The sequence below is a fragment of the Xenopus tropicalis genome, chromosome 4, assembly GCF_000004195.4.
Source record: "Xenopus tropicalis strain Nigerian chromosome 4, UCB_Xtro_10.0, whole genome shotgun sequence".
Lineage (NCBI taxonomy): Eukaryota > Metazoa > Chordata > Amphibia > Anura > Pipidae > Xenopus > Xenopus tropicalis.
In genome coordinates, this window is record NC_030680.2 from 64,645,973 (window position 1) to 64,673,137 (window position 27,165).

A 27,165-nucleotide genomic window follows, 5' to 3' on the forward strand; every position below is an offset into this window, starting at 1 on the left:
GTTTAAAGGGATATTATCATACCATAATTTTTCCATTAGTTTTCTGCTACTTACAACGTTAATTTATACTACTCTGGTTTGTCTTCTTTTCTTTTCCTTTTGTTCTTTTGATCAATGTGCAAATGAATTCTGTAGCAAGCGATCAAGGTAATATAGCCAGCTATACTTCTTATCCCAGTGTTTTGCCTTCACAAGTCATACTACATTAAATAGTGAAACAGATGGAACTTTGGTTGGCTTAGCTCTGTTTAAAGTGTAGGAAATATTTGTACAAAGTGGAAGATTCCATTCCAGTTGTCACCAAAGACTTTTGTCACAATACCCTCCAGAAACACCTTCCCTACAAAGTTTCCAGCCAATTGTATATGCCGTATCTACAATCCAATAGCCATTGGACTGAACCACTGATGCTTCCCTGCGCAGCCAGTAACCAACTGACTGCCCTAAGCTCAGGGCCACAGTAAACAACATGGACACATAAAAAACAATTACTGAAATTAGTACATCCAGTCTGCCATTACTCTACACTGTAGCCCTTTAGCAATATGGTTACATAAATATGTTTTTTTCAAGCTGTCGCATTTTTCACAAACTGGAAAAGTAACCCCTATAGTGAACTACTTAGCTCACAAAAAGAAAAAAATACGTCAATTGGGATAGAGGGAAAATGGAATGAGAAGAATTTGATTTATGGTTTTCATGCTTTTTGTGTGCACAGGAAATTTTAAGATGTATCCATTGTATTTTGGAAAACTGTTCCTAAAATCCTTTCCCGCATCCCTTTTCCCATAGAGCACTTGGGGTTACAGAAAAGGTTAGCAGTATTGTGTTGCTAGGAGCTGAACTTTGTGTTGATTACTTTCTATTCTGCATTCTAAATTAGCAACGTCATTAAACTCTGCTTCCCTAGCAAGACTTGAGACAGCGGAAGCTTTTCCTGCCTCTGGCTGCACGCAATGAACACATACTGAAATTGGATCTTCCTGCCCACCCCAGGACTCCCAAAAATACAAGTTCAAGAGAAAAGTTCCTATATCAAGAGAAATATATTTTCTGTTTAAATGTTTATCCATCCTAATTACATTATTATATTTTATATTGAAGAATATCTGTAACATGCACTAATATATCATGTACAGGAATGTGTATGCTCCCACTGTGCCTGCATGGGTTTCTCTTCCCACATGAAGGAAGGTTAATTGGAGTCTGATGAAATTGATCCTGCTGTGTTAATGTGATCAGCACTTTGGACAGTTAGCTTGTCTGGGACAGGGAATGATGTGAATAATGAAAAATCCCTGTAAAGTGCCATGCAAATGTGTCAATAATCAATGAGATACCGTTAACACCTTGGTCGAATTGTTTAGTGAAATACAGTTAGCAGAAATGCCCCCAACAACAATAATTGGACAACCCCCTGGATCAATCATCTCAGACTAATTACTTTGGTAGTAGAATGTCATTAACCCCTTTTTCAAACTTTCATAATGCATCCATCAGATCCCTTTCACTAAAACATACTCCAAAGAATTCTATAACTTTACTGTAAAGTGAGTTACTGATATTATACATACAAGGGTTCATTTTCTAACATAGGCGCTAAATTATTTACTATCAACAAAAGCAAAAATCACCTGTGTTAGTAAATCAGACCTATAGATTGTTATAACAATCACAGCACAAAGCTGTTATGTAAGCCTTATCTAAGATATCTTATGTAAGGGTATATTTGTTCTGCCAAGAACTGGCATAGAGGTAACAGACAGAAAGAAAATGTACCAAATTGAAACCCCAGCAGAGCTTTACAGTGTCTTGTATGGTAAGGTATTCTTAGAAAGAGAAACCATCAAGATTTTATTTAAAAAAAATAAAGTTACATTCCTGTCTATGAAGGATTCTTAAACTTTGGAAATAAATTAGGTAAATTCTAAATGAACTATACGGCCAATGGTATACAGACACCTTCCATTTCAACAGCTCACTCCAAAAGCTATGGTATTATTGTGATGAGGGCCTTCTCTTTGCTGCTTTAACAAATTCTACAATTTTGGGGAAGGCTTCCTAATAGATGTGGGAGCATTATAATTTGATTCCAGTCATCCACAAAAGCATTAGTGAAGTTATGTAGTGATGCTGGGTGATCAGTCCTGTCTTACAGTCACATTCCATTTGCTCCCAGCAGTGTTCATTTGGATTACTCTTTACTGTGCTAGGGTTAATTGCATCCACTAGAACCAGAAACTCTTGTGCAATCCATGTAATAAACTTCAGGTCATCAATGCTCCTCTAGATAGTATTACAGGGGGCATTATGTATTCAGGCTGGTAGTGCCCTCTCGGCAATTGCCAAACCCAGACTCATCCGTCAAACTGCTAAATAAAAAAGTGTGATTCATCACAAACATATTTCACTACTCCTGAGCCCTATAATGGTGACTTTTGCACTGACGCTTGGCATTGTACATGATGATGTTGAATTTGTGTGCAGCTGCTCATCCATAAAAAGCCATCATCCTGCAGAATAGTCTTGTCCTGACAGAGATGGGGTTTTGCACTCAGAAATGAGGATTCCATCTTTTGGCCAAAAATGTGTCTGGATACTTTTGCACAATTGTGCACGTTTATTTATGTGTCAATTTGAAAAAACCTTATATACTGTACATTTACGTGTCCACAAAAATAGACATTATTGTGGATGCATAATCCTTCACCCACATAATTTTTGTAATAACCTGGGTAAATCAAAGTTTAGTTTGAAAATAGCATCATGAAGTCTGGATGTTGTAATTTCAGTTTCCATAATAAGAGTGGAGATGTACTGACAAATAAGTGATATACTATACAAATACATTTTAAGGAAAAAAATTAGAAGTGAGGCCCAAAATTTTCATTAAACTTAAGCATATATGATAAGAACTTACAGCAAAATAGAAATTATATCCCAGAAGATGGTGCAATATGGGCAAGCAATATGCACTCCATGCCCACTTCTCATGTATGTGCAGTGCTGCTATATGCAGGCTATGCTCCATAGAGAGTCAAGTACTTTTCAGGCTCATGAACACTTTAACTACAGGGCCCGCTAGTTCACTAGGGAATCCTGGAAATGCCACATACAGAGTAAAGTAAATTTACTAAACAATTTTCAGATAAATTCGTATTTATTCTAAATTATAGAACATTTAATTAAAATTCCACAAGTTTTTTGTGGTTTTCGGTAAATTTCCAGGAACATGTGCAGAGAATACAAACATTTCAGAATTCGTTAAGGCTTTGGTTACATTTTCATCGGGACTATATTTTCACCAGGTTTGATCTGTCGAGTGCCATTGAGTCCTATGGAAGGCTTCCAAAGCCAGCAATTGAAGGCTTCAAAGAAAGAACTGTTTTCGTGGCTTTTTTTAACTTTTTGACTTTCGGAGCACAATTGAGATATTTTCATACGAACGATAAAAGCATTGTTGAGACATTTTAGAACTACGGAAATGATCGTGGTTACTTCAAATGTATACCATATCACGTTTCAAGGCCAAAAAAAAACGCATTTTAGTAAATGTGCCCCCAAGAGCTGCACCCCTCACTCACATTTTTGTAAATGAGCCCCAATGTCTTAATCCTAGCTGGAATAAGATACCAACAGAATACATGCTAGATTCATTTCAAATAAAGTATCAATTTTAATATCTAGACAATGGTAGTAGGTATACAAGTCAGTACTGCAGCTGTCACTCAAAGGATGATGGGACTATACCATTTAGCATTAAGCAATGACATATAATTTAATATTCAAAACTAATCTAGAACTGTTCTAGTAAAATCTAGGAAAACAAACAAATAGACTTTCTCCCCAAACCCCAAATAAACCTTTTTGCTGTCCCCTTCTGTCACTGATGCCCATAGTTTGGGAACCACTGCTCTAGGGCTGTCAAAACAGAAATCTGTAGTAAGAAAGAATTAATGCAAAACCATCATATGTTCAAAACAAAAAATGTACCACACTATCTGTATAAAGGAAATGAATATATCTTTAATAATTATAATAATAAAGATGTGAATTGTGCAATGTCAGTATCATTTTAGTAAATGTAAAGCAAGGTATAATAGAATTAACCATTGCACAGTTGTGACTGTAAGGCTCTGAATTTCACGTATGAGGTTGCTGTTAGCAAGCACACCCCAAAGAACTATACATTCACACTTCTGCCAGATGTGTACTGCTGTTGAAAGCAAAGCTAAGGTATGAGATTAACAAATGCTACCAAGCATGAAATGGAGTATCCTCAGGCAATCACTGACAGAAACACCAGCAGAAATTAGTGAGTTACAATCCTTTAGAGCAATTTATTAAATTAAAAGCAGGCTGTTCTTTCATAAATGTCCCCCAGGAAAGGGGGCTTTGAAAACAGCAACATTATGGGGGGGTTGGAGTCCAACAAGTTATTTCTCAAACTTAGCTATATTAAATGTGTTGTTCACCTTTGAATTAACTTTTAGTAAGGTGTAGAAAGTAATATTCTGAGACATTTTGCAATTGGTCTTCATTTTTCATGTGTTTTTTTTTATCATTTTACTTTTGATTCAACAACTCTCCAGTTTGGAATTTCAGCAACTACCTGGTTGATAAGGTCCAAATTACTCTAGCAACCAGGGCATTGCTAAGGTACAGTTGCAATGAGAGACTGGAATATGAATAGAAAAGGGTCAAATAAACAAGACAGAGCAAAATAATAGAAGATAGTACTAACATAGAATTATTTCATAGCACTAAGTTACTTACCTTGTTAAAACTTGTATGTCCTACTGTATACAAATCTTGCAGAATAGATCTAAATGAAGGAATGTACAATATAAATGTGTTTAAGACCATCAAGGAATAATCTGTATATAACGAGTTCTTTTTTTTTGTGCATTAATAAAGATTTGAATACAGAAAGAAAAGGGTCAAATAGAAATATAATTACAGATATAGGATCTGCTATCTGGAAAACTGTTATCCAGCAAAGTTCCAAATTACGGAAAGGCCATCTCCCATAGACTCCATTATAAGCAAATAATTCTAATTTTTAAAAATGATTTCCTTTTCTCTGTAATAATAAATCATTACCTTGTACTTGATCCTAAATAAGGTATAATCAATCCTTATTGGAGCCAAAACAAGCCTATTGGGTTTATTCTATATGTAAGTGATTTTTAGCAGACTTAAAGGAATTGTTCACCTTTAAATTAAAATTTTCAGTATGATGTAGACACTGATATTTTGAGGCAATTTGCAATTGGTTTTCATTTTTTATCTTTTGTGCTTTTTGGTTAGTTAGCTTTTTGTTCAGCAGCTCAGTTGAACAAAAAGCTTAGTTCAGTTTGGAACATCAGCGGCTTGTTGCTATGGACTTGTTTACCTTAGCAACCAGGCAGTGGTTTAAATGAGAGATTGAAATATGAATAGAAGAGGGTCTGAACAGAAAGATAAGGAATAAAAAGTTATGGAAAGATCCCCTATTCCAAAAACCCCAGATCCCAGCATTCTGGATAACAGATCCCATACCTGTAAAAAAAAGTAACAATAACAATAAAATTGTAGCCTCACAGAGCAATCTTTTTTTGCTGCTGAGGTCCGTGACCCCCATTTGAAAGTTGAAAAGAAAATAATTTAAAAGCTATACAAAATAAATAATAAAGACCAACTGAAAAGTTGGCCATTCTATAACATACTAAAAGTTAACTGAAATGTGAATCACCCCTTTAAGCATTGTATACATTACAGGTGAAAAGCAAATTACAGCTGTTGCCAATATAGTTTTATGTTTAGTTCTGTATCCCTACTCATCTTATGTGTGGCTACTGATTTTTGTAATGTTCTTTGAATTTTTTTAAAATTCAAATCCCATTTTCCTGAGGCAGACCATTCTCCATGCACTCAATACAGAGAGACTACAAATCATTTTTAACACTAGTGTTAAAAGGTAGAAAACTATCAGCAAAGACACACACATACACACTTCCCACAGCTCCAATTAACATCAATAGGAACCACATCCAAAAAACACTCACAAGTGCATTTTCAGGCAGAAAAGTACTCACGTCTGTACTGCCGCACAGATGCCATTGAAGTCAATGGGAGCAGTCTCAGGCAGTCAGGCAGTTCTCTATTGCCAGAAAATGTATTCCTGTGGCATTAGCCACCAGAAAACCCTGCACTATGGGCCCACTCTCAAAACTTTAATTCCTGTTCTCCTCCCTCAAACTCTTTATTATCCTATTCTCTTTTCTCTACATACTATATTCTATTCTTTCATCTATCAAGCTTCCTTGTCCCCATACAGAAATAGGGAATGACCATGAAATAGGCTAAATAGTTAGAAGCAAGAGGGCTCAGTAACACCTGGGCCCACCGGGAATTTTCCTGGTATCCTGGTGGGCCAGTATAAGTGATTACAATCACTGGCCAAATGTTAGGCAACTCCAGTGATTTTTACCTTTCCTTCTTTAAACTGGAACTTGCTACTTGGAAATCCCAAACATTTTTTAGATAGTAGTTTCTCACCACTGGCAAAGAAGGTATGGCTTGACATTTCCATGAAATGTCAGTGACTTTTTACTTACCTATTCAGACAGTGTTCAGCTGGTGGAGTAAATGGTGAGGTCTTGAGAATACTCAGTGGCTGAGGGGTCATTGGAAGCAAGAGACAAATCAAGAGATGTGGCAGATTTATCAAAATTGGAGTTTGTGTAGTTTTAGAGGTTCTTTCTACCACAACTAAACTCACAAATGAGAAAAGCATGACTTGATTATTAAAAACCACAACAAAAAAAGCAGTGGACACCAAAATGTGTTAAAAAACAGTGCAAACCTTTCTTTAACAGCATGTATAGCTCCCCCAAAAATATGAAAAATATGAATACTTTGAAGTAAAAGGACCACAAATAAAAGCCTAGGAGAGCTCCCATTGACTTCTACATTACCTCAACATCTTTGTAACAAAAAATATAATTTTTTAGCACAAAAAGATAAAAACTGTGAAACAAAATATGAACGTTAATAAATGTGGGCACATAGGTTAGATTACCATGTTGGCTGTGGCTACACTCACCCAAAAAGGACCTTATCCCCTGTTTAAAAGTTAAAAAATATTTCCTACAGCCCCTCTCAAATTATAGCATCAGCTGATACCAAAGAGCCTTTGTGTTGTTTGTAATAAAAACACCATATTCTTCAATATGTCAATAGTAGAGTTTCAGCTAACACCCAAGTGAACGTCAACAGAACATTTTGGACAAGGAAGGTGGGATAACTGGTTTCTTTAATCTGTTGAACAAAGAAAGGGAGCTGTGGACCTTGAGCTGCCTGGAGGAGCAGATATGAGAAAGTATGGATTATATCTCCTCTACTATATGGTTCACATCCTCATAAATCACATATTGGTTATGTGCAGATCACATGCTTCCTAATGATACCAAACAGAGCAAGTCTATACCCGCCAATTAGGAGGGATCATTTCTGTGGAATATGAGACATCCCTCATGTTTGGTATCATTCTGATCGCCTACATAAGGATCACCACATACCACTATTTTCATTATAATATTGGGTACTGGTAATAACCAATATTATATTACAGAAAAGTGGCCTGAAACCAACAACCCCAGGGCACTCCCACCACAAGCATAAGGTGAGGGGAGAATGTCCCAGCAAGCCATAAAAAAGGGATGACACGTAATCATGATAACTCATAACCGAGGACCCAATTATATGGGGGAGTATGTGCCCAGGTTTCCAACTCTTGCCTCAGGAGGACACTTGTAATATCTTTTTGATATAATGCACTGTTTTCTTTTTGTCATTTTGCTCTTCAAGAACTTAACCCTTTGGCTGCTAGAGTATTTGTTGTATTAGTAGAAGCTAACCCTAACTATAGTAAGAAAGAGGGAGTGATACATGTTTTGTATTGGGAAATAGTACCTGTCAGAGAGCAAGGGAATAGTCATATTAGTATTCTATCACCTGTTGTGTCAGCAACTGAATGTTCTGGGTTGTGGTATGTTTTAGAGCATCTGTTGTAAGTCTGACCTGCGTGTGAAGTGACTGAGTATAACCCCTTGTGTCTCAGGGTCTCAGTATGTCATGACGTGTATGAATAAAAATGTCCATAGAGTATCCTTAATTATGTTCTGTGTCTTTAAATGCAAGGGGAAAATACTGTCTTACTGAGCTGTAAAACAATGAATTACCTGCACATCATTTTCAATACAACATGATTAAAAGCTATTATTTCCAAGTTCCTGCTGACCCTAACAGCTATGCAGTTGAATTCCCATCCTGCATTATATCAAAAAAATCTTTTTTTTTTTTTTTAAGGTCACAGCAGATAGCAGATGAATACTTCAAGTCCCTACTGGGACTGCTTTTTCTCAGCTGAGACTCACATATTTTGCAGAAGTTTTAATAGAACAGAACCACCTCCTTCATCAATGTGATGTTTCATCTCACTCATCCAAACCTGATTTTTCATTTTACATTACATTTACATTTATATTTTTTATTTACTTTTTATGCTTATCTCTTTTTAAACTCCTATAGGTAGTAGTATGTTTTGTTTGCCATTGTGCTTCAAGGGAAAAATTCAGTCATCATGAAAGTTTCCTGACCCTCAAGCAGATGCATCCCATAATAATTTTTAGTAAATGTACATATATTTATAGAAATCTGTATAAATCTATATATAGAAAGCTGCTAAGGCCTCAATATGTTTCACGCACTACAATGATGACAGAAATGTGGTTTAAAAGTTCACTTCCTACATTCACTTCCTCCATGCTTGCACTCATACCAGGACTTTAATTCAGGCCTATTTTAAAAAGAAGTGTAGGGGACATTTACCACTGCTATTTACCCACAGTCAGTTGAACATTAAACTTTGTTCTTTAAATGTTGTCTTTGCTCTTCTGAATTGTTGCCCTCAGTGCCGCTCAGTCCCTCCTGTCCCTGTTGTGAATTGTGTAATGCTGCATCTATTGATGCAGAGGAACCATGGAGCTACTGCCACTTCTGGACCAGATGGTAGCTCCAGAGTTTTATTTGCACCCTTTTTCAATAGGTGCAGTACACTTCTAAAGAATTGGGCACAGATGCCATTTGTGATCAGAACACCAGAAATGGCACCAAGAGGACTTCAGAGTGATTGTACTTGTTTTACAATGAAGTTTGCTGGTAGTTACATTCATTTTGACAAATAGCCTGCAATTGCATCAGGCGCAACCCTCCTTTGCACCCACAACAACACTGGAATGGGACTGTTAGTATTGTTTTAATTCAAGAATGGACAAAAAGGTCCTCCCTCTCTTTACTGACCATGCTGTAAGACTTAATAAAGAAGGAGGAGTTCATTATATAGGGAAATTAATTTAGACACACTGAGGAAGTCCATAATAAAAATACATGAGAACACATTTTTAAAATATGCCCCATATTCTTGGTTAATATTTATTTAACATGTGTTTATACTATATATACTATACTATAGTTTTTTGTCATTTAATGCTTCAAGTAATGTCTTGAGCATTAAAGGACAACAAAACCTAAAAAAACGTTTTTTTAATCTTAAGGTATCCTTATGTTATTGTGTAGGAAATGCACTACTTACAGAAAGCGAGTCCTGAGACTGGCTGACATCCGCCCCACTGCCCTATTTTTCCCCCAGTGTGCATGCCAAATCGTTGTTTCTATTCCCGCTCTGATGAATAGTGATGAGCGAATCTCTCCCATTTCCATTCGCAGAAAATTTGCGAAATTTTGAAACATCAAACATTTAACTAAATTAACAATTTTCACCTTATTTCAGTGTTTAAAGATAACAAGCATTGAAAAGTAATCTCCATTAGTCCCACTGCAAAACATCCCCTATGAGCTTGTAAGAATGTGAATTGGATTTTATTTCAAATGTAAATAGTTTAAAGCAATGTCCAATGCAGACAGCAGGTGGCACTCTTTCATGATTTCCCTACAGGAGACTATATAAGGCCTTATAACTGGACAGACTGTAGATTTCCAGAAAATTTTGGTTTTTTTGCAAAGCACCCTGTTTGGACTAGGCAAGTTATGAGGTTTGTAACAGGATCATCTCAGTGGTGAGATAGATCTCAGTGGTGAGTTAGTAGGGCAGTCTGTGGCCCCAATGAGCAGTTAGACTTTGCCGTAAACCCCTGGTGATTGTTTACCAGTTAGGGATTGGAGTGTTCAGAAGTAGGTAGTGGGAATCTACAGGAGCTGTAGTGAGACAACTCAAGAGAAGTTCATGTATGCTGGACACAACAGAGAAGCATAAGCTCAATTACTGTATGATGGGCAAAACAGAGATACAGGGGGAAACTGTTATTGTGGGAGGAGTCCCCCTCAATGGGATTTTCCTCATGACAGGGGCATTGGAGGCTTTAGGAGAGGAAACACTGTGTGTGAGGATGTGAAAGGATAGTTTGGAGAAGTGTCAATTTAATGTAACTGATATTTACTGAAAACTTTGGGCTTCCCTTATCCCAGTCTGTACCTTGTCATCCCTGTGAGAAGCTGCTCAATAAAGTTTGTGCTTTGATTCATTGCATTACCTGGTGAGATGTATACTTCTTGCAGCAAACGCCTAACCAAACCCGTTTCCTGTGATGGGTTTCTAACAGCTACAGGTAGCCCTATTTCAAGCTCATGTGTCTTCTGGGGCTACATAAGTCTAAAATCCCATCAAGAACAGCATGGAGCAACATTAGCATTATTATGCCCTTGCTTTATATTTTATTTGTTTTAGAAACACAATGTTTTTTAGATAAATGTTTTACAAAAAATAACTTTGAGCAATGGCTCTAGAAATATAAAAATATTATGCGACAAATAATATAGGAACCTCTGATAAAGACATGGTTAATATATTTGTGGAAATTAGAAGGTAGAAGAGAGCCTTTCATCCAGACCAGTAAGAAACTAAAATGAAAATACCATCAAGTTATTTCCTTTCTTCATACAGTTAAGCTTGGGTTATGTTCCTGACGTGGCTCTATTCTAAATCAACCATCAAGAGGGAAAACAAATTGCCAATATAATATGAAATAGATTCAGCATTCCTCTAGATTGGATTAACCATGTGTTCTTCAAGGTAGAGGAAAATAATAAAGCCCATCACCAGAGAATTCCAGGTCAGGACACTGATGCCAAAGCCACTGCAGTTTGGCACACGCTCTTAGCATGAAAACATTTCATTGTATGTTCCCTTCCTACAGTCAGCCCCAGTTTCTGCCCCACACATAGGCCTGATTTAGCTAAGGATGCTGGGCTGTTACAGTGTTTTGTTGGGCCAAGTTACTAACACAAACCTGATTTTGTTCCTATTTAAAAATGAACAGAATTTGGCCAGTTACTGATACCTAAAACCTGATTAGGCAACAAAACGGGAAAAAATCATTGAATTAGACAAAAGCTGATTACTTTCCTGATTTAAAGAGGGAAAAACACAGTTCATAAAATGTATCTGCAGAGTATCATAAGTGAAACTTAAAGCAGTATAATGTCTATGTTCCTGTATGCTGTAACGTTCTCAGGAAAAAGAAAATCTGAAACTTGTGCCATATATTATAGAGATATACATATATAGTGTATAAGTATAATCCAGTCAGTCCCGTAGCAATTCTTTTATAGCATAAAAGAATTCAAATCTTAGAACCTTGTCTGCACTAAAGTAATGAATAATAAATTAAAAAAATCCTTGCATTTATACTGGCATACCAGTTATTCTTATATAGGATATTAAAGATGCAATCTCAGAGACTAGGATCATTTTATAAAAAATTTGCACCTGGGCTGTAACTCATGGCAAACCAATCATGTCATTGCTTTCAGAGTTTAACCTGCAGTTGGCTGGAAAAATCGAATTACTGGTTGGTTGCTATGGGTTACTGCCCAGGTGCAAATTTGCCCAGTGAATATCTTATATAAATGAGACTGGGTTTACTTATAAATATAAGGACAAGCTTTGTTTGCACCCATTTAAACGATATTTACAAAAGTGCTCTCCCATAAATGTTTTTTACAACTTTCTTCCTACAAAGAAATCCTGGGAATAGCACCTGCACGATTATTGACGCTGGGATCAGTACCCGGGAAGTGACACCAATTCCACATACATTGACTGAGAAAACCCAACATGGCTACTTGCAGACAATTTATTAATGTGGATGCTAATTTAAGCCTACACTGGTAAAATGCACATAAGTTGCAACACACTAGTTTGAAAGCATACACTGTTATGCTGGAATTAAGTTTTATATGATGAATATCCAGACCTGAGCCAAAGAGCCATACAAGGTGTAACTAGAGGTAAAGAGAAGTAAGGGAAGAATCATTGAGGGGTGGCAAGTTGTTATGCCCCTTCCTGCTTCTCATAGGTAAGGTACAGGCTTAAATGTCCCAGCATTTAAACTTTAACCTGGGTTAATTCAAATGGCATTAAACAGACAGATCTATATTCATAAACTGACACTCATAACACAAGGTCACAGCACACATTATACCCATCACCATTTCTCTGCCCCAACACTTAGAAGTGCCTGAGCCTATTATCATAATTCTCCAATTTGGTAATGTCTATGTGACCATATGGTAATTTCCAAAGGAAAGGAAAGCTCTGGAGCTATAAGCGCAGGGGCTGCATGACAAGGGATCTGAATAACCAGCTGCCACTGGTTTATGTTTAGAGATTGTCAGAACTAGGTTCAACTGTGATTAGGTGAGAAGGAAAGAGTTAAGGCAGGAGAAAACTGGCCTGGGAGGCGGAGAAAGAGAGGGATGTGATGTCAGAAAAAGAAGCACTCACTTCCTTATCTTCTGAGTAGGTAGAAACATCCCACCCACCCATATTTTGCAAAATGCCAGGAGTTTCTCTTATTTTTGTTTTCATATTATCTATTAATAACTGAATGTGGATGTTTTCCTGAATGCATTGTTATATTGTGCTTTCTGTATCTATATACAGTATAAACTTGAGAGTCAGCATTGAATTCAATTCATGTTAACTACAATTGCTTGATCCAGGGAATGTTTCCGATCGCCAAGGGGGTCAGGAAGGAATTTTTTCCCTCTTAATTGGCTCCAGCTTCAGGTTGGGTTTTTTGCCTTCCTCTGGATCAAAACAGCAGATATATTATAATATATTTTAAGTTTTATTTGTCACAACAGCGGTAGGACCTTGCCAGAGTACTGCACAGGTAATTTTAGCAGAGGGAGAAAGGAGGTTCTCTCCTGTGACTGCACGGTGGATTGATAGATACAGACGCTACTACTGCTTGTGCTAAGTGACAGCCTGCCTGGATTTCCTATCATCGAGACACTGCAGATCCAGGACTGGCAGCAGGGCTGCTGAACTTCTCTCATGGTTGGTAATGCAGCTCCTGCTGGTAGCAGAGTTTGGGGCCATCTACTCTGTAGGTAAGAACATAGTAGTGACCTCTGTGACCTATGCAATTATGGCTTTAGAATATTGCCTTGGGTTAGGCTGGCAAGGTCCTATTTATTTGATAAAATATGAATAAATGCTGTGGCCATTTTCTCCACCTCTGTCTCCTGGTGTTTCATTAAGGTATGTAACAAGGGTGTTTAGTGGGGTGCCTCAAGGTGAAGAGTCCCCTTGTCATGACTGTGTGCAGCTAATAAGAAGCTCTTTATCATCTCAGCTTGTCCACATGGGCAAGAACCCTGCCAACTGATACTATAAGATCATTATATGCATTCTGGTGCCAGCCAGTCAGAATTTGCACCTCCAATTCAGCATTTGCCAAAGAACACTTTCATTGCGGCACAGCTGGCAAAACTGTGAAACGTCATAGACTAAACTCATAACTGCAGAGTACTTTTAGCATTTTTTAAAAGGCCTTATAAATAGCCCAGATCACTGTTATCATCGTGGTTGTATTTATTTCAAGGCAAAGCTCTTTGTGTTGATTGCATTTATTCTAATGGTTGCCTTGTTAAAGGACAGCTTCAGCAAAACTAGGGCTTTTTAAAAAGTTAACATAGTTTCAAGCAACTTTGCAATATACATAAGTTAAAAAATATGCAGCCTTTTCATGATTTATAATAAAAAGATGGTTTGGAACAGTTACCTAAGCCTGCCCCCCTGTTCTCCTACTGATCTGGCTGACTACTTTGAGATTAAAAAAAATGTAACACTAATCAACTGTCCTTAGCCTGCCTTCCGCCTGCTTCCTCCAAATCCAAATTATGTAGTTCCTGCATGCTGTCTGTATGCTGTGAAGAAGTTGTTACAATTTGTAACATCAGTGTTTTAGTATCTCCTCCCCTGCCAGTTTTTTAAATGACACAAAGGAAAACTGTTTTGCAGCTGGACTTCAGCATAAAAAATGGTTCGCGAGCCAGAGTTCCCATTTAAGGCTGCTCCACTAGTAGCCATGGTTGTTTCTGCTATTCATATTGTGGATTTTCTTATACCCAGGTGCTTATTTACTAACATTTTGTAATTTTGGTTCTCTAGGTACCCTGTATGTGCTGTGTTATTTCCAGTTACATGTGCGTGGTGGTGCTGTCATAGACACTGCCTTTTTTGTGGTTGCCAAATCAATTCTAGAGTCCATAGTATAATACGTAGGGAACATATTTGTGTAATTGTAATAGAATTTTCTGACTGTCACAGAGGGTTAAAATGAGCGGATGTTTTCGCAAACCATTAGAGGGGGACTGATTTGAATTTAGTCACAAGGGTTATTTGTGAAATTTGTAAGATTTTATTATTTCCTGTGTGTTTTCCCATGTGATTTATTAAAGCCATGTGTCGTATATGCGCAGCAGTTGGTCAGAATGTATCAGTCAGAATGTATCTCATACTACGAGCATAAATCCAATATTAATTGTGAGGTAAAGAATCAGCTAATTTATTGCTAACATATACTGTAGATCCGTGTATCTACTAATAGAAAATCCTTTAAAAGTTTGTATGTTTTCATTTCCCATCCCAACATTCCCTAATGGAAAATCTGCTGCTTTTTGCACCTAAAGCCCTCCTGCTTTTATGGGCAGGGTATTACTGTTTTACAAAAGTCCATTAGATTATTCTTTATTTATTCTTCTGGTTATTGATGAGCACAAAGCATACACTTATATCAAGTTATCAACCCAGGATTTTGCATCCTTGTAAGGGGATCTATCTGCTATGTGGCAGATAAAATTCCTTGTTGACTGTAAGCTCCTGCAAGCAGGGCCCTTATTTTGTTGTAAGTATGTATATTTTTATATATATAGCACTACTTATGTATGCAGTGCTGTACAGCAGAACAATAAATTAATAGAACAAACAGGGGTTGTTACAATAATAAATACAAATAAATAGAAAGTACAGTTACATTAAAGTTTTAGAGCTCCATAGAGCTTACAATCGAAGTAGGATATTAACTGCTGCAGGTTACAGTGAGTGACACAGTAATAGAAATGCTAGTTCCCAGGTGCTATGCGAGTGCCCCCAAGATGTAGTTTATTTATGAAGAGACTGAGGAAGGATTCTCTCCGGAGAAAATCAGGGATGGCATTCCAAATGTAAGGAGGACATGAGAAGAGATGTAGTGAGGTGTAGAGGAATGAAGGGCTTTGAAGGTTTTAAGAAGGAGTTTATAAGATATTCTTTGTTTTATGGGAAGCCATGATAAGGACTTCAGCAGGTGAGGGGCCTGTACTATCATGGATGATAGGAGGAGAATTCTGCCAGAAGTGCTTAATACAGACTGTAGGGGGGAGATATGGAAGTTACGGAGACCAGTTAGTAGCAGGTAACAGTAGTCTAGTCAGGATAGGATGAGAGTATGCATGAGTGTCTTACCTGTTAAGGAAAGGGATGATTTTGGTAATATTACATAAGAAAAGTGGCAAGTTTTGACAGCGGAGTGAATATGGTCAGAGAAGAAGAGAGAGGAGTCAAACATAACCCATAACAATGTGCCGAGCTGACAGGGTAATGAACATGCCATCAATAGAAATAGTAAAGGGGAAGGGGGTACCTGGGGGTAGAACCAGGTTTAGGAGGCAATATAAATAGTTCAGTTTTGGTAATGGTTCAGTTTGTGGTGGTGTTATTTCATCCAGCTGGAAATTGCTAGGAGGCAGTTTGAGATTTGAGCCTTACCTACTAATGACAGGGTTGGTAAATATTTTTGGATATCATATTATAATCATATATAATATTACAACTAAATGAGTGGATGAGATTTAAAGACAGAGTGTATAGGGAGAATAACAACAGACCAAGTACAGAACCTTGCAGCACGCCTACATTAAGTGGAACTGACACGGTGAGGGTGGATTTATTAATGCTCGAGCCTCTGGCTCAAGTATTCGGTTCCGAAAACCATGAGTTCATAAACTCACACATGGTTCACACATGTCAAATAGTTTGATAGGTTTTAGATGCTGAGCTTTCTACTTTTTTAAAAAACCCGCTCTGGAAAAAATACACAATCGGTAACAAGCCAAGGTATTCAGATGCAGAAACTATACGTGACTTTAGGAATCCACACAAGCTTTTAGAAAACGGAATGCTCAAGCATTAATAAATCCGCCACATAGATTATAAGCTCTCCGGGGCAGGGATTCCTTCTTTATGTGTCTTTTACCACATGGCACTGTATTGCTGTATGTTTATACATATTTATTTACTTTTTTTATTAGTATGCTGTCTTCATTGTGTGTACTTTTCTATTTTGCAAATAGTACAGCACTGCATATCCTAGTAGCACTTTATCAATAAAGTTACATACAATATGAAATGTTAACTGTGCATCTATTGGGGTGAAATGTTTGTCTGTATATGTTGTATCTTGTATTTGTGTCCACTTACCCTGTGAAGCATTGAGGGACACAATGGAGATAGAAAAAATAACATTTAATGTGCAATTTTGTGCAATTTTGTGAAATTTTGGAATTGCATTTGCTTATACATTGGATTAAACATATAGTTGTAACAAGCAGCAAGGAAAATGCTAATGGACAGATGTTTTGTTTTAAAATGGCTCTGTCATTGACCAATTACTATAAAATACAGTTGAATGCTTGCATATTAGAGGTTTTCTTATAACTGAAATCATTTTGATTCTACAAAATACCTATATTTGGAAGGACATTTCTTAAGTATGATCTCATTAAGGCAGACATTGCTTTATCTGAATTCTATTTTATTATATTTGTTTTATGTTTCATTGAAATGTTAACCTCTAGCAAAGGACTAGGCAGGAGAATGTAGGTTCATTAAAAGTGATATTACAAAACATTGAGAGGGATTTTACAAGGTTTGACTTATGCAGGAAAATACATCATCCAATCAAATGAAATTTTATAGGTAAAGTGTTTTTTTCTAGATAGTGATCTAGAGCCCAGAATGGGGAGTTCAGCTTAATAACAATAACTCTGGGGGACTTGGCTGTCAGCACTCTGAATTAATTCACTGAAAATGGCATAATCCATAGCATCTTTTGGCAGAAATGAAGACATTAAGGGTAATTTATTGTTCTCACAACATGCTCTTTGTGTTTTCAGATTGCCTGGGGGAGCAATTTCTCACAGAGGAGACAGCTGGCTCAAAGGAAAAGTAAAGGGAAAAAACTAAAAGGAAAAAGCACATGTTGAATATATACTGGAGGATTTGAAGCAGGAACCCTGTTGACAGACTGGCTTTAATAAGAATAGAGTCTGTGGCAGAGAGGGATCTTAGGAGGAGATAAAACTTACACTTTCTACTGGCTGGCATTGTTAAAGCTGGCCATACACGCACCGATAAGTATCGCAGGAGGCTGCTGATATCGGTCGACTCGCCGATCGGCCAGGTCAAAAGATTTTGATTGGGCGCCATAGAAGGCACCTGAGCAAAATCTGCCGTCAGGGCTGAATCGGCAGAAGGAGGTAGAAATCCTATTGTTTCTACCTCCTTATCTGCCTGTTTCAGCCCTGAAGGTTATTGGCGGATCTGAAGATCGCAGATCGCCACATGTGTGGCCACCTTAAGACATGTAACGCTATAAACAAAATAGACTACTTTTTGTTCCCCAGAACCATAATTGCTGTTACCTAACTAAGACTTGGGGGGAGATTTATTAAGACATGAACACTTGGAGCATTCTTCCGAATGCTCCAATCGTATTTTCGCCGCTTTTTTCGCGCTTGCGCGACTTATTCGTACACTTGCACTACTTTTTTGTACGCCTGCGTGAAAATTTCGGAAAGGTCCTGCCGCTGTTTACAGTCATTCGGTACGAAAATTTTGTGACTTTCGGATCGCCAATACGTTTTTATTGTGACTAATACGATTTTTTCGTAAGCATTTTAGTGATATTTGCAATCTTCAGAAATTATCATATCCAATCTGAATTTTTCCCATTCGGGATTCAAACTCATGTTTTAATGAAAAGGCCCCTTGGAGTCATAGCTCCCTGCAACTCCTCCAGCATGGGTTACAGCATGCATTAAATGGGAGGGTGGGCTCTGTAGAATAGAGAAAGGGTTAATCACGCTGACTTCACACACACACACACGAAGATCACTAAATAACCTGGGCGCCAGTGGTTCTTAAAGAAAATAGTTAACACTTTACTTTCTGGTTCTCATAAAATCTCTATTGTGTTAATCCACAAATGGTACAATATACAATCACTTCACAGATACCTCAGAGAATCATTTAACCCAATGGTATTAGTTACAACCAGAGGAAATACTCAGTTATTTGTGACTTAGTCCCCAACAGAAAAGGATGCTCCGAGTGCTTACTCCAGGAACCTCTCTATCTCTGAGCCTAACTGCTTGACTCCCTATGCTAGTGGGTGACACCATGTGGTACCAACCCTTATAAACAAAACATAATGCACAAGAATATACGCAGCAGTAACTAATTCACCAAATTAGAGTAGTGGTCCAGGTGCACCAGCCCCAGAGCCCCTGCTCAGGGGAGGGAAAAGAGTGAAAAAAGGTGATGGGCACTCTAACAATCTATAAAGGCCACCAAAGTAATGAGCCTATGTTTATATGCCTTTTGGGAATGAAACATGGAAGACTACAGAGACCAACAATCAGATGTAATTGCAATTTTTTTTGCCACACGTCAAATCGGGTGCAGCTGCATCAAAAAGGGCGTGGTAGATTCAAATTGGGCATGGTTGCGTCAAATTGGGCGGGGTCGCATAAAAAAGGCATGGCCACGTCAAAAAAGCGCGGGCGACCAAAAAATTAGATGCGGGCGGCAAAAAAGACAGGGCAACAAAAAAGACACGGGCGACAAAAACAATTGCGCGACAAATGCATTTCGTGAATTTTTTGCCGTTTCGCGAATTTTTTTTTTTTTTTGAGAATTTTATTCAGGGCCGAATCGAAAATCGCCACGTGTGTGGACAGCTTTAGCCTGACTTTCACACCTAGATGGAACTAGGGAGTCTTTACTGGAACTTACTATTCCTACCTCAGGCTATGCAGCACTTACCATCCCCACCAGCAAATTTGGTCCAAAGAGACAGAACCACATGGTGACTCCCCTTTTAGCCACTAGGGAAAACTGACACCTCTGGCCAATTACAAAACTGTATGGTAAATTGTAAAGGGAATCAGCTCCCTCTTCATAACTGTGAAACAAACCAAGGCCTTTGCTTGATTTACCGGTACCCTTCTATAAACTACTTAAAGTAAAAGTAATCTAAACCTTTTACCCTTTCTATACACAGTTATACATCCATTTACTGTAAGTGTTTTAAGGTAGCCATGTTATTTAGTGTCTTCCAAAGTGTTGCTGTCAACCAACTGTATTTCAGCCTTTTATATGACCTGCCAGATTGTGGTTTTGTGTTATTTTTTTCAAATTGGAACAAATCAAGCCCCTGCTTCGTTGTATTATTAGGCATTTTAGGACTTTTTCCTCATTGCCCTAATGGTGCATTAGTGTAGCAGTGAAAAAGCAATGAAAATGTGGGATTGAAAGTTACGTGCATGAAATATGCACTCAATGATCCTCAGTGGCAAAATGACAAATTGTAATTTGACAGATGCAATAAAAGGAAAGTGCAAGTGGGCATGGGCCACAGAGTAAGAACCAAGCCAAATATATTGACCATGAATTGACATTAGACTGCTTCAGCTGGTCACATTATTATGCTGATCTCTGTGATATTAACTTGTACTAGAAGCTTGTACTAGAAACAGTTATAATTTAAATATGCTATTCTTGTTTTGTAACATTTTGGAAGTTTCTGTAGTTAGAAGGTTCCTTACGGAGGAAAATCATTTGCACATTGTATTTTATTTTTTTCGTATACAGAAGACAAAACACAATAAATATACACAATACAACACACAGTATATAATATAAGGTATAATAAATATATATAATATATAAATATATATTTGTATGATTAAACCCACCCAGGCTCGAACTGTGGGGTACAGGGGCCTCCAGGGCTTCTGACTAAGGGGCCCCTGAGCCCCCCAATGATGGCCCCGCCACCTTCACACACATCCCCCACAGGGGCCCCCAACACCCATCCAGTGGACGGATCAGTGGAGTGCCCTGCAGGGATTGGGTCTGGGCCCAGTCCGACGCTAAACCCACCTGCTCTTGTATTAATTGTCTTGCGGTTTTTGTGATATCACCATATTTTTTCTTATCATTATGAGACAACATTTCCACAGTATTTAATTGTCTTAGGAAAGTCACTCAGAGTGTAAATGAGGCTTTTCTTTAAAAAAAAATCCACAGGTTAAAATACACCAGAGTTGTTGCTGGCAAGTTGAAAAGATCTAAGACAATGACAAACAATCAAGGATGAACTGTTCATTCAGCTCCGTACCTTCCCTAACACAGTCAGGTCCTAGCCCCCAATCTGCCCAAGCACTGCTGCTTGCTACGCCCCATATATATATATATATATCTATATCTATATATGCTTCATATGGGCCTCTTGAAATTATGGGTCCCCTGCCATTGATGCTTGGTCTTGAACCAGGGTTAAGGTCCTGGTATAGTAATAATAGTGTTCCCAGTTAGAATAAAAATAGAATAAGAAGGAGAACCCTTGCAGAACAACAAAGCTATGAGTAAGACGAACGAAGCAAGTAAAAAAATAAGTCAATAAATGAACTTTTAAATCGGAACTATGCTATATAAAAATGCAGGGCTCATTTATTAACACTGGGCAAACTTTCCTGGGTGCAGTAATCCCAAACAAACAATAGAGCCTTATTTACATTATTCTACTTGCAGAAAAATATTTATTGCTATGAATACTGACTTCCCCAGCTTCTCTAAGTTTGTTACTATTTTCTTTGTACATTATGCCTTCTTTCACCTAAACCATTGTTGTAGTTTTTCATCCAGTTTCGGTTTGATGAAATGAATGTCACGAGTGGTTCTTGGACATCACAATGGGATTAATAACAGGCAGCAGGTACTTCCTTGAGTAAGCAACAGATTAGGCATAAGTCAATGAGTAGGACAGGTTTACCAGTAGTGGGATATCTACAGTATATCTAGTTCTCCAGATCCCCTTTAGTAAAAAAAATCTAGCCTTAGTCCCTCTCCGCTAAGGGTCCCTTACACTATCTAGCTCATTTTTTAGACATAAAACTGCTATACACTGCCTACATCTCATTCATGGGGTCCTTGTGTCCCTGACTTCTCTAAGGGGTTGACTTCCCTTAGGGCACAAAGCTTTTACTGGGGTCTTATGCTCCAAGCTCCCTAATACATCCACTCCCAGAACCAGGTGGAGTTCAAAAAAGATATGTGCTCCCTTTCCATATTGCTACTATACCTGGACCTATGTGTATACATTTCCCCCCAAGGCATAGGTTACAGCAGAGCATATAAATTTGGTTCCCTACAATATAGCCCTGTATTTTTGCGCTCTCTCTCACACCTTTTCCTCCACTGCCGGATTTAGTCAGGAACTATCCGGTACAGGGGGGAAGATTTATTTTTCTATTTAAGAAAAATTTTAATTTGCCATATAGGTACTCGAGGGCTGCCCCCAAAAGCTGCCACCCTAGGCACAGACCCTCGAGTGCCTATATGGTAAATACGGCATTGCTATAATACTATTCTATTATATCTAGGCTAGGATTTTTGCTGTACAAAAATCCAGTTCAACTAGACTGTTTTACAGTGTATTTTCATTTTAAAGAGAGATTTAAAAGTAAAGACCTTTCAGGCAAGGCCCTTATAAACTCTCGTATCAATTGTTATTGCATGTGTATGTTTAATGTATACTCACATTTAATGTACAGTGCCTCTGAATATGTTGGCGCTGTATAAATCTGTGTTAATAATAACAGTAATAGTAATAAAAATAATACTATTATAGATTTAGAAAAACTTTGATGATTTTTATGCCATTTCTTTTTTAGACAAGCAAAGGTACTACTGTCTCTGAGAGATACTTCATTTAAGGGTTATTGTTTAGTTAAATCAGACTTTGATTCCAGCATTTCTCCTGATAACTTGGCCACTGAAGGGCACTCAATGTTAGATACAGTGTATCCAGATGTAGAAAAATGGCTGCCTTAACTGATCCAGTTGATACCTATAAGCACAAATATGTGAATAAGGTTTTTTTTATTTAGAAAACCTCTGTCAATAAATTCAATACACTGCAGCATCAACTTACTTTGAAGTAGTGAGCAAAGTGCAATTTTGAGAGCAATCACCATGATTTCCAAGAATTCCAGCTTCAAAGTGCATGCAAACGGGCGTTTCTCTTGATGCAATTTCACCACACCTACCACAGTTATGTCAGAGCAGAGGCAACTGCAACACATATGTTGTAACTTTGTTTGCCTGGCTCATTGATTATGATATAGAAGTAGGGCAGGTAGAGTATGGCACACACGGGCAGCATTGGACAGGCAGAGTATGGCACACACACTTCTATGGTTTCCAACATGCACCAAAGGAAATTAATGCAAATGGATTAATTGGTAATCCGGAAATGATGCTATCTTGCTATACAGATCCTAGTTTGCATCTTTATTGTTTCTTTGTATGATTTGTGCCCATATTTTGCACTTTGCACTGCATTCATAAATAAGTCTTAAATGTATTGTGTGGATTTTCTATATGAAAAACAGACAAGCAATGCTTATGGGTGAAATAGTGTCATAAAGATTTCTGCTTTCTTATTTATTTCAAAAGTTTTGTAAACCTTTATCCCCTTTTTTATGTTCATATCTACTCCACTTTTTTGTACATGTAAATCATTTAACCAAATCACTGAAAGACTCATCTGTACCTTGAAAAATGAAAGAACAAAAGTGACTATAAAGTTTTTAAAGTTAAAGTTAGTGATATTTTTGTTTGCTAATATGCCTTTTTTTCAGGCAAAGAAAAACAATGCGATTCTTGTGTGTGCGCTTTTGCATAGGAAATTAGCCTGTCTGGCACATGTAGGAAGGCACAGTTTACATGCAAATATCAGGCACACATTAAAAGCAGTGGCTGCATTTTAAATTTTATTTACATGTTGGAAATTGATATTAATAAAAGGCTTGTATTATCTAACACAAGAATGGATAGTTTGCACCAATGATAAACAGCAATATTAAGTAGTAATTAAAATGAGAAAACAAATTGGCATTGTATCTAGTAGTCAGTTTGTTTAAAGACACACACAAAGGAAAGGAAATATGTCACACAAGCAATGAGTTTTCATTTATGTCTCCAAAATGTCCAGCTTCCTAAAACTTGAGACTCAAGCTGAAGGTTATCACTTTTTCTTTTGAAAATGGAAACTAAATTTGTTATTACTTGCAGTTAACCTTTTTGGAAAAAAAGAGATTTATGTGAATAATTGCCACATGCTCCTAATGTACCTTCAGTCAGCACTTCCAGCAAGCAAGATGCATTGGCCTAAAGGCCAGGCCTGTTACAGAACATTAATGGAACAAGGACATTTATTTTGGCAGAAGCAACCAAACATATTTCCTCTGGAAATAAAAGGTTTTCCTCATAGAAGCACACACAGGTGCTCCTCTCCTCATGCCAGGAATCTGCTTATGACAGAAGGCTGCCAGCGCAGGCTCCTGGAAATGGCAACGTTTAAAGACGGCTCCAAGGTTTGTTCTTCTAAGGAAAGAACATGCAAGACTCAATGTTTTTCTGCAAGTTTCCTTATCCATTTGGTTCCATTTGGTTGACATACAGGATATACAGCAGAAAGGCCAGAGTAAAGATTCAGAACTCTTAACCCTCAACTTAGAGTAGACAACTGTCAATTAGACATTGTTTTAAGGGTGGTCAGGTGATTCTATTTTAAAGGACCCGGCTATATTTTTTAAGCAACAAATAGAGCATTTCTTGAAGATTGGAAATAGTCCCCTTCTTCAAAATAAACTATGCCAACACATCCAGACACCTGCCTATTCAAAATCTCATTCCCATACCAAGGGTATTGATATGAAACTAGTCAATCTTTCATTAAAGCAGCCTCTACACATCTGGGAAGGAATTTCACTAGATTGTGGTACATTGTCAGTGGGATTTGTTTCCACTCAGCCACAAGAACATAAGCGGGGTTGAGTACTGATACTGGGCACCAGACCTGGCTTGTAGTTGGTGTTTAAATTCATCCCACAGGTGTTCATTTAGGTTAAGGTCAGGGCTTACACTAGTCAAGTTCTTCAATTTCTATCTCAGAAAACCCATTCTGTATGGACCTTTGTGACCTTTATTATGCTAAACAGGGAAGAGCCTTCCCCAAACCTTTGCCACAGGATGGAGGTAGGAAACACAGTATTGTCAAGAAAGTCATTATATACTGTAGCCGTAAGTGTAATGGCACACCAAGAGATTTGTGTGGCCTTAGTGGAAGGGATCACCTTTGATCACCTATAATACTACGCTGCCTATAAAGAGCTTTTGCCCTTACATTGTTTCTGGAAACAGAACTCAGCAGTGAGTGTTGCAACTGAGAATATGCCTAAGACAGCAACAGCTGTTACTAGAGCTTGAAGAATATGACATACAGTATATTGGCTTGATAGGGTATCAAGGTTTGACAACAGCTGAAAAAAGTGACCACTCTGGCCTTGCCTAGCTGCCTAAGCTTCCAAATACTTAATTAGAGACTCCACAATGTGCTTGGAAAAGGTGGGTCAAGCTACTGGGTCCAAGTATACTGAAACATTAAAGCCTGACAGGCTTAATATTTCGGAACTATTGAAACTCTGCACAAAAAGTTCTAGGGTTTTCACCCTTACTAATGCCATTAAGAAGTAGTACGACTTCTGCTGTGGTTTAAGCAAATCCCTGACTTATCTGAGGATGCCTAGAGTATAGGAAGATGGTACTCATAATCAAGTCAACCTCTTAGTAAGTCATGACTTTAGACGGGAGCACATGGGACATAAATGTTTAGTTAGTTTAGCAGGAAGTAGTGTTCTGGCCATTATGTTACACATCTGCCCGCTTCAGCCATTATAGATTACATTTTTGGCTACCTATATTGAAAACATTTTTTATTTTGCTCAGTCTGTCTATTTTACCCAGTGTCATTTTTACACTAAACTGTGCCTTAAAGGAATACTGTCATGGGAAAACATGTTTTTTTCAAAACACATTAGTTGATAGAGCGTCTCCAGCAGAATGCTGCATTGAAATAAAATTTCCAAAAACGCAAACAGATTTGCAGAGCTGTGAGATGGAGTGATATTACCCTCTCTTCCTTCCCCCCCTAACAGCCGATCAGCAGAACAATGGGAAGGGAGCAAGATAGCAGCTCCCAGTAGATATCAGAATAGCACTCAATAGTAAGAAATCAAAGTCCGGCTTGGGCCTCCCCCAGTTACATGGGAGTAGGAGAAACAATAGGTCACCTGAAAGCAGTTCTAATGTGTAGCACTGGCTCCTTCTGAAATCTCAGACTCAGGCACAATGCACTGAGATGGCGCCTACACACCAATATTACAACTATAGAAATACATTTGTTGGTCCAAGAATAACATTTGAAATGGTAGAGTGAATTATTTGAAATGTAAACAGTGCAATTTAGAAATAAAAATTACACCATAAAAATCATGATAATATACCTTTAATTTAGTTCTTTGGCTTTTAATCCCTTGACTGGACCTTTGGAACAACAATTTAAAATTTTAAAATATCAGGTTAATGGAAAGGGAGGAATGAACACAGGAATTTTATCTCAACTGAGTAATTAATCACTTGTTGCCTAATAAATAGAATTGTATTTAAATTGTTGCATGAAGTTGTAGGTTTGTCCATTTAATGATTTTGCCTCCTGAATATTCAACAAATCTTGTGATGTCCCGTTTCACTTTGCTGAAAAATTCACAAAACATGATAAAATTCACAAAACACACTGAAGTCAGTGGGTGACTTTTTCACTGATACTTTCTCCATGAAAATACATTGGAGTCAATGGGTATTTTTTATGGCAACCTTTTTTCATGGCAACTTTTCTGCAGCAACCTCCTCTGTGCAGAATACATTGGTGTCTACGGCGTTTTTTTTGCAGATACTTTTTCACAGTAGACATTTTTGTGGCAGTTTTGGGTAAATATTCACCCTGAATCCATTTTTATTTTTCTGCTATTAATTTATTCTGGTCCTGGTCAGATGTGTGGAAATCCCATTATAGAAATTGCTTCCAGTATACAGAATAGAATCCTGTGAATTAAAGTCTTATTTGATGATTTGTATTCTACTTTTTTTGCTTATAAACCAGTTTGCAGCCAAGGGTTATAGAAGTGAAGCTGACAACCATGCCACTGTAGTGTTTTCTAGCATCCCACAGCAACACTAAACGTTTCATTACTTCTAAAAGATATGCTGATTATTGTTCCTTATTTTAAAAATTAAGACTTTTGAGGCACAGTAACATCTCTTTAAACTACAGTTTAATGAACTTTTCTCCCCTGTGCCATAATGCTGAGAATTTTAACATCAATCCCTCCATCCACCCAGATCTTTGAACCTTATCAGCCTGTCAAGTTTTCCTGTTTACTTTTCTTGTTTGATTAGGGCAATTAGTGTAATAACTGAAGTTACAGTTGGGGAAATGCTAAATGCCAGTATGTGTTGAATAATGCTTTTGAATGTTCAAGGAAGTTTTGAGAACGGGTTGCAGCAAAAAAGGAATTAATTGCAAAAAT